This window comes from Neltuma alba, unplaced genomic scaffold, assembly GCF_004799145.2.
Source record: "Neltuma alba isolate B1F8T4 unplaced genomic scaffold, ASM479914v2 tig00012598_pilon, whole genome shotgun sequence".
Lineage (NCBI taxonomy): Eukaryota > Viridiplantae > Streptophyta > Magnoliopsida > Fabales > Fabaceae > Neltuma > Neltuma alba.
The window spans coordinates 8,397-26,599 of NW_021637047.1; the positions used below are offsets into that span (position 1 = coordinate 8,397).

At 33.1% G+C, this 18,203-nt stretch overlaps 1 long non-coding RNA gene across 1 annotated transcript; it reads right to left on the bottom strand.

The window, feature by feature from the left end:
- Positions 1-1,326: 1,326 nt before the first annotated feature.
- LOC114729023 (uncharacterized) lies at positions 1,327-17,049 on the bottom strand. Its single transcript, XR_003738704.1, has 3 exons — positions 16,924-17,049; positions 12,858-12,859; positions 1,327-1,342 (listed from the first exon to the last, which is right to left on the bottom strand). It is a non-coding gene; the product is annotated as an uncharacterized LOC114729023 (long non-coding RNA).
- Between the last annotated feature and the right edge of the window lie 1,154 nt (positions 17,050-18,203).

Genomic DNA, 18,203 nt, shown 5'->3' on the forward strand with positions numbered 1-18,203 from the left:
AAGAATAGAAGAAAATTACGTTTTTAGTCATTTAGCTTTAGACATAAAAGGTTTCATTTCAATCTCTTAATTTTATAAACAATATTCTCAATAATGTTCTTAACAAAAAATGTTAATATTAAAATTTTAAATATTAACAAAATATTATTGAATGCTACTCCTCCGTTCCTTAATATAAGATCTAATTAATTAATTTGAGTAAATTAATGATATTAGTTAAATTAGTTAATATGATATAATTTTTTCCTAAAACATTCTAATTATTTTCTTTAATCTCTTCCCCTCTCTCTCCTACTTGATGATTATTGAGGGAATATGAATAGGGTAAATTTGAAAAAAATTGATAAACATGTGAAATAAGTCTTACATGCAAGACCAACATCAACTCTTAAATTAGGTCATACATTAAAGATCAAAATAGTAATATGTTAAGTTTGATTTTAAAAAGTAGTAAATATTGGCACGAAAAGTCTTGTTTAAAGTTCATAATATTAAGGTTAGAAGATTTGAAAAGATACTTAATAAAATTAATGAACAAAACTAGATACACTTATATATTTTTCTTCCTAATTTGTTAGCCATGCTGAAATGGCTTGAACAAATTGAAGGTTTTAAAACCTATGAACTGCAGCTCTATTGCTAACATGCCAATACAACTGATTTTATTATGAATATTACCTTTTTTTTTTTGGACTCAGATCTTATTATGAATAGTTCAACCGCATCATTTTTGCAGCCCAAAGCATCTATACATATACATGGCCTTGTTGATAGTTTGATCTACAAATATATGTGATTCTGTTAACTGTGAATGTAATCTCCCAACTCAAAAGTAATTTAACATTTGCGGAAAAGAAAAGTCATTGTGAAATATTCTTAGTTTAATATGATATGTTCACCTCAGAGTAATTGTAGCCTGGAAGTCGCAAGCTTCCACTAAATAGAAGCATCAGAAGATTTTCAAAGTATTACAATTTCCAATAAAAAGAACAGACACGAGAACTCTTAATTAAACGACGAACATCATCTGCGATATTTATTTTCCACTTATTCTTGGAGGGTAAGGAACTCCCATGATGACCCTACAATCAATATATATCCCACGCAGATCAGAAAAACAGAAACTTGTTGAAAAATAAGATTAAAGGAACTAAATAATGACGAAATAATTAACTAGATGACTCATTCAGTTTATTATTTCTCCCAGATCAAACGAGACTTGATGACTTAAGAACAACTAATTATATCTACCAAAGTCTTAAAATCTTGTGGAGCTTTTCCGTCTGCCCCGGAAGTAATTTTGCATTGTCCTTTTCAACTTCAGGGCATTTTCCCTGATTTTCTCACCTTCTTCCTCAACCAAAATCAGATTCAAGCTTCGAATCAATCCATTTTCGGTGAAAACCTACCTTCTATTTAAACGCCAACTTTCCATAAATCCACCACTGCTCTTGCAGCCATTCCATGATCTCCAAAGAAAGGCCTACAAATCCTCGGCTCACCGTTGGTCATGCCCTCAATCACTGAGCTACTTCCATAATGGGTCACAAACACTCCTACAGATCCATGTGCTAAAACCTGAGCCTCAGGAGCCCGAGGAACTATTTTCCCTCTTTTGCTTGTCCTGTCAACAAACCCATGTGGCAACAGACACTTTTGATCATCCTTTAAAGACCATAGAAATGGAAGCCCACTAGCTTCCAGTGCATCTCAAACTTGTAGAAGCTCATGATGGGGAATGGGAACAACAGTTCCAAAGCTAAGATAAGCCACTGATCTAGAACCATGCGGATCCAACCATCGCAAGCAACAATTGGTGTCAGTATGGGATTGTGACACACGACCAACGTCAAGCAGTGACTTGAATTTGGACATCATCTCCAGAACAAAGAGAGGAGAGTCTAATTCCTCGTAGAAAAACATAACCACTGATCTTGCTTGAGGTAGCAATCCCATAGAAGTTAGTATTTTACTAAATACTGTCTCTTTATGTTCTTCGCCGGTTTTGAGTGAGAAATCATGTGGTAAATCCTCAACTCAAGCGGGACAAAACAGGAAGGAAATCCAAGGATGTGTTTGTGCGTGGTTCATGAGAATCACTGAACTTGTGGCGTATTAAGTGGAGTGTAGAGATGAGGAGAGACTGAGATTGAAAGTGCGCGCAGGCCAACATTCAACCCAAGGGACATTGAGTTTATAAGACAAAGAAAGAGAAGGACTACTCATAAAAGTGTCAGAAACAATAATGCAAGTGACTCTCAGGTTTGTGCTTTTCACTGCCAAATCTATAGCCTGTTCAAGGTTCTCGAGACTGGCCTGAAGAAACAAGTCCACCAGAACTGGAACAGGCAGGAACGTGCCTGGCACGTGATCCTCTGGAGCTCCATCGGACACATTGTAGGGTTTGATGTTGTGTGGGATGTTTGGTTGGTCGGAGAAGAGAGACTGGTTTGATTTTGCAGTGTTGATGAAGGAGAAAGTGACATTGGAGCAGCAGAAGCTAATCTGATAGCCTGGTTCAGAAGAGCCATAGGGTGGCTCGCAAAGGGGAAGGCAATCAGTACAACGTGTTTATTCTCATCACATAATCAGTTGCCATGTTTAGTTCGGATAAGCCACAAGAAACGAAGGTAAAGGCACGCCCACGCGCACACACTCACAGTTTGGGAGCTTGTAAAATGTGAAGATAAATGTACGATGTTCAATAATATATAGAGAAGATGTGTATATGTGTGTTGATGAAAAGATTTGTCACAATTTTGTTCTGTATCTTGAGGTACAAATTTAAAGTTGTGGCTACACGTATTGTCCCCTTTGTTACCTGAACGGTCTGCGTCAAGACAATGAAAATCATCATGAGTTTACGTTTTTATTTTCTAAGCACAATCCTTCAAATATCTATGTTTTATTTTTTGCCATCAAGCTAGTCTTCTAACATTCCTATATTTCGAGGGAAAAAAACAACCGAAAAAGTCTGAATTCTACTAAGAACATGCCTAGATCCACATTCTTCAATGCATTGCACATAATATGAAAAACAAGCTATCCACTCATTATGAATTTTTTTTTAGGTACAAATATCTTTCTATTGAAAGTAATCATATTCAAGGCTTTGTTAGGCATTTATTATGATGTTGCCGTTTTGCTTAATTCTGATACACTTTGGGCCGCGGTCAACTTTCTTTTGGTTGTAGAAGGAGAGGCTTTATTTCTTGCGAATAACGCCTCTTAGCCACGTTTGGATTGATCATTGGGCCTCGGAGGGTGACGTTGGGCTATACTTTGGGTTCCAAGGCTGACCCGAGATGATTTTGAGTCCAGGTAAGTGCTAAAGGTTCAGAAAGAAAAAAGTCTAGGATCATGATGGGAGATTGTAACTCTCCAAGTGGAATTTTTTCCTTTCTGACCTCTTTATGTAAATATATATATTCTGGCCAAAAAAAAAATCATGATAAATATAATTGTCTAACACACCCTAAAATATTTTATGGTGCAATTTTTGTGTTTAAAGTATTAATTTTTTCAAGAGAAATTGTGCCATTGAAATATTCTTTCAGGAGCAATTTTAATGTCAAAATTAATTCCTCAAATAGTATGTTAAATGAATATGCATCAAACACCCTAATCAAAGTAGACACTCCAAAAAAAAGTAATTTAGGGTGTTGGATTGGATGAACTATAAAATACTTTAGTGTGTTGGACACACTCAAAAAAATATTTCAGGTGCCGAATAAATCATAAAATATTTTAAGATATTGGCGTATCCTATAGTATGCTGAATGAACAATAACACCCCACTCCACACACATATCTGTGAAGTTGCAAGAGTAATATGGCTCTAGGTGTTAAAGAATAATTATATAGACTGATTTTTGGATTACCTCCTATGGGCAGAAAATTAAATGGCGAAACAGGGAAATCAATAGTTCACTGATGGAAAAAGATACAGATTATGGAATCTGCATGCTTTTATATACATCAATATGATAGCTCGCATATATACTTGAAGATATTGAAGAACAAGATTGGTATTGTTGTTGGGTAAAGAGACGTGTTATTCTTTATTGTTATGTCCAATATAGAGCCAAATGCATAAATTTCTTGGGGCTCACCATTATAAGTGAGACTGCTCGCTAACCTAGTAACCTTTGTGTTTCCATTTTTCCACGTGCAGGGAGAGAAACAGAAGCATATTTATATCCCTCATGTTGGAGAATAATGAATTATATATTGATTATGTATTTTCCCTCAACTTATCAGGCAATAATGCTTTACACACACACACAAAGGGTGCCTTTTTTATCTGTATATTGGCTGATATATATATATATATCGAATTAATTTGACAAAATATTTTACTATATATTATATACAAATTGTTTATTCTTATTAATAACATCAAATCTTATTTTATCTTAATTTCTAAATTAATTTTCTTAATATTTATAGGACAATACTTACATCAAGTTCCTTATGCCTATTATATTAAGTTTTCCAATTATACATAACTATGTGTCTTATTTTTAAAATATTAGCATTTAATAACATTTAATTATAAATCCACATAAAACCAAAAAAAAAAAAACACAGCCAAGTATGATGGGAGAACTCGACATAATAGATAGCAACTTGACATAAGTTTTTTTTTTTTCATGTTTATATCTAAAATAAAATATCTTAACATACGGTTCGATCTGCAAATCGATAAAAAAAATTTCAATCATTGAAGTTAATATCAGCTATGGATGAATATGTACTAATAAATCTGTGGAATTTTTTTTGTCTGAAAATTTTTAATAGATTTGAGGCCACAGAAACAAATAACAATCCCAAATTCTGTCACAAACCTCGAATTGGTCATCCAACAAATATTCATCACTTCTTGCTCTTAGGCTGATGAGAAGAATTAGGGAGCCAAAAAGAAAAATAAAAAGGAAGCATCCTTTTGGTGGGTCCCGAACTTCCAAGATATTAATAAACTGCAGTGGGATTCCATAGATAAATAATTGATCAGCAAAGATTATTCCAAAATTGATTAGCCAAGAATGTGACATCAACAAGAGATGCGCAAGAAACCTTCCATATCCATCTTCAAATGGGTTCGGTAAAAGATCCACGACCCATATTCCAAGACCCGACTTCAAGCTATATAAATGCATGCATAACATAAATGACTCCCTCGTACAAAACAAAGGAGAGAAAAAACAGAGAGAGAAAATCTAGAAGAAGAAGAGGGAAATCAATCAAATATCAGATAGATATATAAAAATGTCGAGACCAGGGCGCATAAGTGAAGAAACAGTTGGGATTGTATTTCAGAGAGGAGACATAGACCACGACGGAAGTCTGGACGGCGGAGAGCTCAGGCAAATCCTTGGTGTTCTTGGTTCAGACCCTGCGGGTTACGACCGTTACATGAAAATGGCTGACAGAAACAGAGACGGAAGAATCAGTCGCAGTGAACAAGACATCCTTGTTCCTAAGGTGACGAAGCCTAAAGAAGTCCGATGTAAGTAGTTGTCTGATGATATGCCAGAGCCACAGCCGATGACGGCGACTATATAGAATAAATCTTTTAAACACGCACACTCACTCTCTCACACACCCGCCTTTCCTATATGTAATCAGTGCCTGAGACTAGCTTAGGTAGTAATATATAGTAGTGAAAGATGTACGTGGGAAGTCCAAGATTCAAATATCTTGTGATATAATAAGGGGGGGAAAATTATCTATATGGTTATTATGATTATTACGTGATATGTTTCCTTTACTTTCTTTTAACATCTTCTCGGGTGTTGATCTTTGTTCCCCCAGCTTCTTGTCCCCTGGTTATCAGTGAGTACCTCTATAATTTGTGGTTATTGTTTCAAATAGTAAAATATGGTTTCTTGTGTGTTATACACACACACGTTTAGAAATTTCCCATGCAATGATTTCACCTTTTTTCTTAAAACACGATAAGTGGTTTCATAGTTTAATTTCATGTGTGAACGCTGTGTAGCTTTTGTACTCTTATATGTTATGTTTGAATCAGCGTGGATTTAGATTTGGATTTATATCAAATATGTTATTTGGATGCAAGAAATTTTATGAATTGGGATTTGATCTAAACTAGTCAAACAAATTGTTTTATTACAATTTCTTTAGAATTTCAATTACCTTGTATATGTTAATTATTTCAAATTTCAATCATCATCTTGCACTACAACTCAAGCACGTGGACGAGTGACTCAAGTAGGGCAACTCATTTTTATTAGTGTGGATTTTTTATACTACCTAATAAACAAAGAATTTTAAATACTTGTATTTTAAATTTGAGATTTCAAATTCCAAATCCATCTATTCAGACCCAGCTTAATATAATTTTGGTGTTTAATTCATTATAATATGGCTAATGATTTGAGGGTAATTTAGATATATGGTAAGTATGTATATATGTGGTGAGATGCAAGTAAACGCTGCGATGCAACCCCAAAAAAAAAAAAAAGGGAAGACAAATCACAGTAAAATGGCTTCGTCATATGGACGTTTCCTCTCTTTTGATAACACCCTTTTTTAACATGATTGATTATTTAACTTATGTTAATTTCACTAACTTTCCTTAGACTCCACGTTATTGTTTTAAATACTAAATACGTTTTTCCCGTGTTATAAAAAAATTTAGGAAAACGAGTCATGCTATAAACTATTTAGTTTACACCCTTCAATTCATAAACAATGCAAATTTGTTTTATTGATCCATTTTTTGATGTATGGACAACAGATTTCCTTAACCCTCTCTAGTAGGGATGGACCCATGCATGCTTAAACCTATATAGGCAATTGGTCCTAGCAATGAAGAAAAGTTCAATGAAAAATGAAAACATAGGAAAACTTAATTTGTGTCCTTATGAAAAGTTTTAGGGAAAATGAAAAAAAGGAATCTAAAAATTACTAAATTTCAAATCAGAAATTCCTACAAAAATATGCTGTTATTTACAAGTTAAGTATTGTCAAAATATGTTAAAGTGTAAGAAACAATCCTGATTTAGAATTTTGTAATTTTTATTTTCTTTTTCTGTCATTTTTTTCAAAGTTCGATTTCCCCTCTTTAATTAACCTTTTTCAATATAAAAAATTTATATTTAAAAATATAATCAAATAAATTTAAGGTTTTCTTTATGACTGAAGGGAAAACTATTTTAGAGATACCTATACTTTTTCTTAATTTTTAATTTGTTATCTATGTCTTTTTTTCTCAATTAAATCTTCAAGTTTGCTCTATTAACATCTTTAACTAAATATGGTAATAAAACAAAGTTACAATAGCTAATATTGCCAAAAAATTAAAATTAAATAATTTAATTAAGAGGAAAAAACACATAGGTACTAAATTAAAAATTGAGAAAAAGTATAGGTACCTCTAATATGATTTTTCTGGGACTGAATTTGATATTTGACATCAATGGCATATGGGCTCTCCCGATTTAAATTGGTATATATATCAGGGATTGTTCAAATCCAAATAAGGGTGCTTCTTATCTTATTAATAGTGGTTCATTCTGTAATTTATATGTTTTTCTCTTTTGGGGAAATAAAGTATTCCAACATAACTGGACTTTTGACAAATGGACTTTTGTTCAACTAATTTTTGGTAAATTGAATTTTGACATAAAGGGACTTCCGGGGACTGAAAATCAAACACAGTTGCTAAGAAACAATGAAGCAATCGATAATGAATGAGAATCGATTAACTTTTGATGGAAGCCAAGAGAGAATTTACGGCAGTGTCGAATCCTGATTGACTACAAACAGTTTTATAAATATATGCTCACGGCAATATCTTTGGGCAATTATTTATTTTCTGTCTACCAAACTATGACCTCCTGTTATTAATATAAGAGTTAATTATATTAGAGATTTAATGTGATTTTAAATATAAGATTTCAATTTACTTTATTCTTAATATTCATTCATTTTATCCCCAAATAATCTCTATAGCAATTGCAAATGTCAAGGAGATTTTATCAAGTGACACATGATTAATGGAAGTACTTTTGAGAAAAGAATGTCTATTGATTACAATTATCCACAAATTAGTTATTTAACTTTTATATGAAGGGTCCAAGATAGCATAAGAGCCAGTTGAGATGTTGAATTTAATTAGTCTTAAATAATATAAGACTTTAACCCACTTTGTTTCTTTTTTTTTTTTTTAAATATCCTTATTGATTATAAGGGGTTTCTGCTAAGAGATAATTTCAATCATCTAATATAATTGAAGATGATAGTTTAGGAAGACCAACACATATTTGTGACAAATAACTAACTTAAACTAATTTTTTTAATATTTTCAAATTAATTATTTAACTTTTATATTAAAAATCTGAGGTAGTATGATTGACTTCGGCGAATATTATTTTGCTTTCCTTACACAGTGATCTTCTTCTTTCTGCTTTGATTATGATTTATTCGCTCAGCTTTTCAAGGTCTTTTTCTTTTTGAGAAAATTGATAATTTGGTTCATATAGTTTTCACTGTAACTCAACCCTTAAACTTTGACTCATCAGTGTGACTCAATTCTTGTAAATTTAATTATCTTAAATTTTATTCTTTGAGTTTTATGAAATTTATAATTTTATATTCTAAAATATAGAGATTGAGTTGCATCAAATCAAAATTTAGGAACCAAGTTATGAGTTAATTACAACTAGTTAAAAATATTACGATTGAGTTGTTTAAAGTTTAGGGATTGGGTTACAATCAAGTTGAAAGTATAAGGACCAAAAAAGTAAGTTTCTCTTTTTTTCTATATGCCTTTGCATGTTACATGTGTCCACCATTTCTTATCTACAAGATAATGAAGAATATTTAAAGCATGAATTTATTTTTTAATCGACAACACTACTTTTGTCGCTTTGTCCCACTCCACGATCCGCACAACAAACCTTTCAATAATTCTGGTTCCATTAAGTTAGTTAGAAGAGAATATTTTATATTGCCACATTTTGTAATGTTTTATTCATTGCATGTGTATCACGGTTGAATATTAGTATAGTCGATAAAGAATATGATTCATTTTGCATAATGAAAGATATGGACTTAAATCCTATCAATATAAGAATCTTATCGGCAAGTAAATATATAAGAAACTCCGTAAGCATTCTTTCACTAACCACATCTGCCTGATTCTTGTAACACCTAAAACACGACCCACATAGACTTCAGTATTATTAATTGAAAAAAGACTAAATTATATAGCATATTTATAAATTTGGAACTATATACAAATAATGTTCTTAACATTTAAAGTTTAATAATAAACTCTCCTAAACTTTTAAACCTACGCTGATAACCTCAAACTATCCATTTGATATGCCTTTAAACTTTATTTTTGGTGCATATATCTTCTAAACTTTAAGCTATTATATGCGGATAAACACATTAAATTTTAAGTCACTTGCAGATAAATAAGGAACAAAACTAATATATGAGAGATATGAGCACAAATGCAAAGATCCACAAATGTTTATTGTAGGTTTCAAAGTTTAGGGAAATTTTGTATAATTTAACTAAAAGAAAAGCCATACAAGGAAGCCGATTTTTTCCCCATGATCCTTGTTCCACTTTTCATTATTCTGCGAGGTCGTCAACATTACGAAGCATATATATATTTTTTTCTGGGAATATGATTACGAAGCATATTTGAAGCATGCTTATATGCTTATAATTGATGATTAGGAATCTTTAAAACTCGATAAATTAATTGAGGAATGTGGAATTAATTAATCATATCGCTACAAGATCACAATGATTTAATAAGATAATGGTTCATTATGTGACCAATCCCATGACAGACAAAATCTATGCCACAAAGCTTGGAATCAAATTGAATATAATTAAATTTAGTGATGGCTTTCATCCTAAGTAAGTTAATTGATTGAGAATGAAGCTTTCTCGAGATCAAAAGAATGCTTAAACAAAGCCTCCTTTGAGTTTTTTTTTCCCAACAAGAAAGAAAAGGAATGTTTACTTTAGACATAAAACAAACAATCAAATTAAGAAATGGTTCGAATCCAATGATCAGACCTGTTTACATAGAATTGAAATCGTTAATACATATCATTTGCCAAATTCGGTTATCCAGAAAGGATCTTTAGTTTTTTCGGTACGGAATTTGTTTTACATTTCTCTCTCATTGTTTATGTAAAACAAAAAATTTACACTCTATTTAGATGCCCAAAAGATTCAAACATTAATAAGTGAACATAAAGAAGAAACTGTACTGAGTAATAAGTTCGATTAATTTGAAATGATTGTTTCTTTAAATTTGAAATTGATTGATTTTGTTTTGCTAAAGGAAAAAAATTAATGTTTGGAGGTCAAATTTTGAGCTCTACTCACACAGAGAGAGAGAGAGAGAGAGAGAGAGAGAGAGAGAGAGAGAGAGAGAGAGATGAATTGATGTTTTAATTGAGGGTTACATTTCTCATTTGTCCTGATTCGGCTACTCTAATGGATGAACTTGTTCCATTTAGTTACGTTATTTAGAAGGGAATAAAATATTTTTGACCATATATCTCTTTGTATAAGGAAAATATAACGATGAACAAAGCCCCACACAATTGGTAGATAGTTGGGTTTCTTAACATGATGTCCTAGTTTGAATAAGGTCATATGCATGGAAAAAGCTTTGTTGGCATAAGCAAAACCCACTTTGGGTGATCTCTATGCCTCGAGAAGACTAGTTTCTAGCTATGGCCTAGGGTATACCGCCTGATTTCTACCAAATTAAAAAAAGAAAACATAACAAATATTATTAGAGTTGGAAAACTTTATATCAATTTTTTTTACTTTCATCCTCATATTTGTTAGGAGAGGCAAAATCCACTTTGGTGATTACATCTCAGGAGGATTAGTCTCTAACTATTGACTGAGAGATACCACCTGATTTCTACCAAAAAAAGAAAACATAACGATATTATTAGAGTCAGATCACTTTTTTACTTTTATGCTCATATTTCCGCATTTTCTTTCTTTCTTTTTTTAACAAAGTATTGAAAACTGAATTTCCATCCATATACCATATTACGTTTTTGAGCTAAGTTGTTTCTTGCAGTTTTTCTCTCTTTGATTACAAAAGTATTTATTGCGTAGCATTTTTAAATTTTCATTTAATCTGATGTGAGTAATATCTTACAAAGACATAATTGTAATCTCGCTCTAAATATAAAAATATTATTAATAAATAATTTATAAATACTTTTTAGAACCTAATTGAATTTCTAGCTAGCTTTATATTTAGGATGAGAGGTAGTACAAGCTTCTTCTCCTTTGGTAACTCCACACAAGATCCCGCCTATGCATGATTATATTCTTTTGCAAGGCTGAGAGCTCTTCTTTTTGTTCCACTCATGATACACTGAATTGTGTTATTGGAATCCTTGCCGGCCAGATTATTTGAGTCAAGATCATACGTACTAGATAACTAGACAATAATCTCCTCGTAGATGTGTTCGTTAATAGCTTTGGTCCATTCATCAGAATACTGTTAGAATAAAATTCTAGAAATATCGTTTCCGAATTTATTACCATTAACACTTCATAGCTTTTATTCGCAAGTACCACAATAATGAGAAATGCAAAACATTAAAAGTCGCAGACAACCAAGCCTAATCTTCAGCTTTATTACTATCCATGCAGCTTCGGAATAATAAAGTTTTCGTCGCCTAGTATCATAACCAATATCATCCTCTGACTCTAGATGTCTGGAGAACATAAATAGGAAGGCTAAAGTTTATCGTAATCTCGCTAACTGAGAACAAATTATAGGCCATTCCTTTTAGTGGAGAATCTGATACCGGCAACTCGATCATATGCACGTTAGAAGAAGAACATCGATTTGTATCCACTCATGAAGCTTATCCAACTTGAAATGGGTACGGTACGACCATGACCCATGCAAAGACCCGAGTCCAGAGTCTATACATCACTGATCTCCCTCATTCAAGCTAAGCAAAAGCCCGGGGGGGGGGGGACAAAAGAAAACCCACATATCAGATCTGAACAGTTAAATTTAAAAATTTCAAATGACAATTTTTAAATGAAAAAATCACTGTTTAAAAAACTAACGGTTAAAGTATTATTTTCAGTCTAGATCTTGTATCCATTAAAAGAAAAAAATTAAAAGCAAAAGTGCAAAAAAATTAAATCTGAATGGTACATAATTGCGATGTGCACCTAACATAATATAAAATCCCAAATTTTAGACCTAAAAATACAAGAAATAGCCTGAAATAGATAGCATATTTGTTTGTGATCTTGTGTAATAACAAACAAGCTATCCATTTCAAGCTATTTTTTATACTTCTGGGCTTAAAATTTAGGATGTTACACCTAAACTAAAAAGATTCCATGAGTAATTGAGCTAAAGTAATAAGATTCCCAAATTTATTCGGCAATAATCTGAAATCATGGGAATGAGATAAGGTGCTCATCTGTGTGTGTGTGTGTGTGTGTGTGTGTAGGGCTTACTCGTACAAGCCAAAAGAGAGGCAAATTAAGAAAATTCAGAAGCATGGATAAAGCAAACAATCACAAATTGGGAACGAAAGCAGTGTTCGTGGGAAGGCCTGGGTTTGATGAAGATCGAGTGAGGGCGAGATTGTGGAGAGACACTAACAAGGAGCAAGGTCTGAGCAGGGAGAAGCTCGAGAAAGCATTTGAGGAAATGGGTTCACGCTGGCCATGGTCCAGACCTTGGCTTTGCATGCAAAAAACCGACGACAACCATGACGGAAAAATCAGCTCCTCCGAGGAGGAGCAGCTTGTTTCTTTTGTCATGAAATGGTACGATGCAAAAAAATAAACGCTAATACGACTCTTTCATACGGCAGCACTGTAGCGATATATATGCTATATTTTCTTCTTTGAATTAAAGGAGTAGACGGTAATGGCCTGAAGTTATATAAAGGGTTGGAATCTGCAAGCTCCTACTTGTAGGAGAGTATTCATGCTATTAGATTATAAGGTTTTAATTATGTAGCCTACATCTATATAGTACAAACACAGCCCTTTCATATGTAATGATGTCATCTTTTTCATAAACACTTGCAAGTGGTTCCATGTGTGAAACGTAAATTGAGGCTAGCTTATTGGACCAGGGCATGCCTTCAACTGATGATTTTGGAGGTTATGAGTCAATTTCTTATTAACTGGACTCTACTGGACAATTTCTTTGTCGATGTTTTCGTTAGTAGCTTTGGTCCACTCGGAATACAGTAGTGTCAGAATAAAAGTTTAGAAATATCGTTCATGTGAGAGAGTGTTGCAACTTTAGCAAGTCCTCGGATATTTATCACCATAAAAAGTTTGGAGCTTTTCTTCGCAAATACCATAATGAGAAATTCAAAACATCAAAATTCGTAAGCAAGTCTACTTTTTCAAATGACTAAAAGATAAATGTCCTAAACACTTGTGACACCACCATGCCTCGTCTTCAGCTTTAATACTATCCATGCGCTGAAATTGCAGCTTCAAAATAATACAGTTTTCCTCGCCTAACACCATAACCACTATAATCCTCTGACTCTAGATGTCTGGGCGGGAAAAAAAAAAAAAACAAAAAGAAGAAGAAGGCTCCAAGGTTATTGTAATCTCACTAACTGATGAAAAATTATAATCCAACGAAGGGACAAGTAAAACAGTATCAAGAGTAATCATATCTGTTAGTTTTATCTTAGAATTAAAAGCATCATTCTTCACATGATCCATAGCACCTGTCTCTGTTATCACGAAGTGTTCAAAGCAAAACAAAAGGCTTACCACTTTGACGAGTTCATATCGTAGTACGCACCTAAGGGTTGTCCATTCTTTCTCGGTGGAGAATCTGATGCCGGCAACTGATATGTGCGTTAGAAGAAGAATATCGGTCTGTATCCATTCATTAAGCTTATCCAACTTGAAACGGGTTCGCTACGATCCATTAACCATGCAAAGACCAGAGAGGCTATATATCACTGATCTCCCACATACAAGCTGAGCAAGAAAGAAAGAAAAAAGAGAAAGAAAACTTACAGAAAAGCAGAGAGGGATCAAAAATCAAAATAAGGTAAAATGTATCTAAATGAAATGGTGATGCCCTTCTGTGACAAGACGATGATGGCTCTCGGGTCATCATCAAAACCAAAGTCTTCAATATCAACCAAAATCCTCATCAAAGAGCGAGCGGAGAAGAAATTGAAGGAAGAAGAAGACATTATTAACAAAGATGGGAGTCTGAACAAGAAGGAGTTTATGAAAGCATTAGATAAGATCGTTCCAAACGTGGCACTGTACTTAGCCTGGCATTACACACAAAAATCCGACACCGACAGCGACGGCAAAATCAGCTTCTCAACCGAAATCGAATTCCTCACTACTTTTCTCAGCATGAAGTACGAAGCTAAATTCCGAATTATGCAAGTCCTTGGTGATATCGCCTTTTTTCTTAAATAATTCTTAGTGGTTTCATATGTATGATGATGATGAGCGCTGTGTAGGAATATGTGTGTTGGGTTATTATATTAGTCACTTAAGATTAGCTCAAATAGTAACAATAAGGCGGGATGACGTGAATAGAGATGTCCAATGTTGAAACCCTTTGAACTGTGATGTAACAAGGAAAAGAAGAGTTATCGTTTTGTGGTAGGTTTCCTTTCTTAATTAAGACAACTTCCTCATCGGTAATTCCCTTTTAAGTTTTCACAACTTTCCCGATAAACATTATATACGCCTTCTCATGTGTGGTAAATTTAATTAAGAATATAAATCATACTAATTATGATTTATAATTTTGTTTGTAGATTTCATATCATATATATCGATATCGATTCATTTGCTACTGAATGATAGAAAGTGGATTTTCCCTTGAATATAATCCTGATCTGTAGATTTTCTTATTTCTTGGCAAGAAGGGAATTTAATTGACTTAATTGTCTATTTTCAAAATGTTTCAACTCATGGTTTGAGGAAAAATTATTGTCAAGATGGATAAATATAGGAATTGATTAGGTATATTTACTCATTAAACAAAAAATGGTATTGGAACTGTATGATAGCAACTTAATTGGCTTTCAAAGTGGCCAAAATGAAAAAAAGGTCTAAAATGATATTGTAATTTGGTGCTTTCCCACAGGGATATTTTAGAGAATGAATTATAAATTTGAAAGACAAAGTAAATTGGGATTTTATATGTTAAACCAAATTTAATTCCTAATTCTTATATTAAGGATTGGAGGCGTGTAGTATATTTTTCTTGAGTTATATCCACTCTACAGTTTACTTGGATGTATTTTGGATACTTATTATAGAAAATTATGCATAATAGGATTTAAGCTTAATCATTGAAATTCCTGACTTAACTGTTTATTTAAATTGGAATCTCTTAGATTTTTCCTCTCTTGCTAGGTGATTTGAAGCTGAGACAAGATTGCATGGAGTTTTCCAAAGAGCTTTGGAAACATGAATTCCATGAAAACACAAAGAGGGCGAGAAGAAATTGGCCAAGGCCATCACGCATGTTGGCTGTAGCCAAACTAGGGCAGAATTAGAGCACCCAACCTTAGGCTGATCTGGTTATGACCAAAAGCCATTGATAAATAAAGCCTTGTCCCGAAGCTCTCAAAAATACTAGAATTAAGCTATGCAAACAATGGCTCAACCCTAAGTCGTGTCTTTGAGAAGGCTAGTTTCTTAGAATTTTAGTTTGTTAAGTGCTTAAACAAGTTAACAGCCGCAAGTGGTGATTTGACTCCATAATTAATGCTTCTAATAATTGATTGGTGGCCGGCCACGAAATAGTTATTTTGTTTATTTGAATGAACCTTTAGAAAACTAGCTCTAGCAAAAAACTAGCCACAAATGGAGGGCTTTGTTAGCAAGAAAGAAATATGCTTGTTAACCTTACACAGCCGCATTAGCGGTGGATCTTAAAAATTTGGTCTTGTTATTGCAAAAAGACTGAGCAGCTAAGTATGAATATGCCCTATTATTTTGACCTTATATTATTATATATGAAATTTGACATAAACATAAAGACATAATATTTGGGAAAAAGGTCGCTATACATTTTCTCAATTTTCAATTGTTGAAGATAAACAATGATAATCCAATTTCTTAAAAAAAAAAATTGTTAATACCGTCAATCATATCTATTTTAACATGTAACATCTATTAATTTTTTTCTTAATATTTACATATGGAATAAATAATATGGTTCAACATTAATTTACCGCAATGCACTGCAAAGGAATTGTTTTAAATTCACTAATAAGTTGTTGATTGAAGTGGTAAATAGCCTTACCTCCTTTAGGAGGAAAACAAATAAGTTTGAATCTTGGGAAGCATACTTGTTAGGAGGGATTTAATTTTGAACGCTCCCAACCTTGACAATGTTTAGTCTCAAATCTAAAATAACTTAAGGATACCCTAAATTACACCTAAAAAAAGAACTGCTATAAATTCTGTCCCACAATGTCTAATTTGTTATATATCCCAACAAATATTCCTTTTTGGCCAGAATAAAAAACAAAACGAATAAAAGTGCCTAGAATCTGTATGCAAGTGCTTTCCGGAAAGGCAGGTCCGGCAGCACTCCGCAGTGATAGACCGAACGAGAATTCCTTTATTTGGTGGGTCCCTGACGAACAAAATAAATAATATACCCTGTGGTAGGATTCCATAAATAACTGAGCTAAGATTCCAAATTGATTAGGCAAGAAATTGACATCAGCGACTCATATGTAAGAAGAAGAATATCGATCTGTATCCAGTCATGAAGCTTATCCAACTTGAAACGGGTTCGGTACGATCCATGACCCATATGCATGCAAATTAAAGACGCCAAGACCCGAGTCCAAAGGCTCTATATGTGTGTGTGTGTGTGTGTGTGTGTATGTATATTACTCTCCCTCATACAAGCCAAGCAAAAGCAACAAAGAAAAAGAGAAGTCACATAAAATTGAAGCAGCAGAGAGGGAAATCAGAATCAGGTAAAATGACAATTAGATTACCAAAATCAGTGTCACCCAAAGTGCTCACAAGAGAACAAGTGATGGAGATATTGAAGGAAGCAGACGTGAACAAGGACGGAAGTCTGAACATGAAGGAGCTTAAGAATGCATTACAGAAGATCGGTTCGGACTTGGCACTGTACAGAGCTTGGCGGTGCATGCGAAACGCCGACACCGACGGCGACGGAAAAATCAGCCTCTCAACCGCCGAAATGAACTCCCTCATTTCTTATGTCATGAACTGGTATGAAGGCAAACTCTCAAATATGTAAGTCTCTCTAATATGGCGCGCCGTAGCTGAAGCTGAGGACCAGATGGAGAATATAATTATAAATTATAAATCCCATGTATATAACAGTTCTTAGTGGTTTAATTTCATGGATGAGCTTCTATGTAGCATGTGTGCTAGAGGTATAATAACGTGATAGTTATTATTAGTCACTTAAGACTAGCACAAATAGAAATAGAAACAATAGGGTGGGATGACACGAATATATGTTCAGTGTTCTAACCCTCTGATGTAACAAGAAAAGGAAGAATTGGCAAAAGCAAAAAAGAGGAAAAGAAAATCACGGCTGTGGTGGTTTCATTTCTTTTGTTGTTTTTCGCAGAAAATAATAATATATGGCTATTTTTTCAAGTGTTCATAATAATAATAATATATGACATAATAATACTACCTTTAGTCATTAATAGAAGACCCACCAATTGACAAATTTGGGAAGACTAAGAAAGCCAAATAAATTATTTTAAAGTATTTATATTTATCATTTTTCTGCAAACTAATTTGCCTAATTTATAAATTGATACATAATCTAATGATATATATAAGTATTTTAGAGAAATCATGTAGTATATATTATAGTTAAACAATTTATTTAGCTTCTTTAATTTTTCCAAATTAATTAACTGTGTTTTATATTAAGGAGTGAGGCTAATAATTATATTATTTGGCCTGAAATAATAATATATGGTTCACGGAAATAATAATACTCCTTCGATCCTAAATATAAGACTCATTTTTTAGTGTAAATTACACTATAAAATGGGTCTTATAAAGATAGGAGGGAGTGCATGGTTTCTTTCTTGAAAGTTGAGACCTTCCTGAACCGCACGCAATTCTTTTTTCAAGTTTTCATAGCTTTTCCAATGCTCCATGCCTTTTTCTTTTTC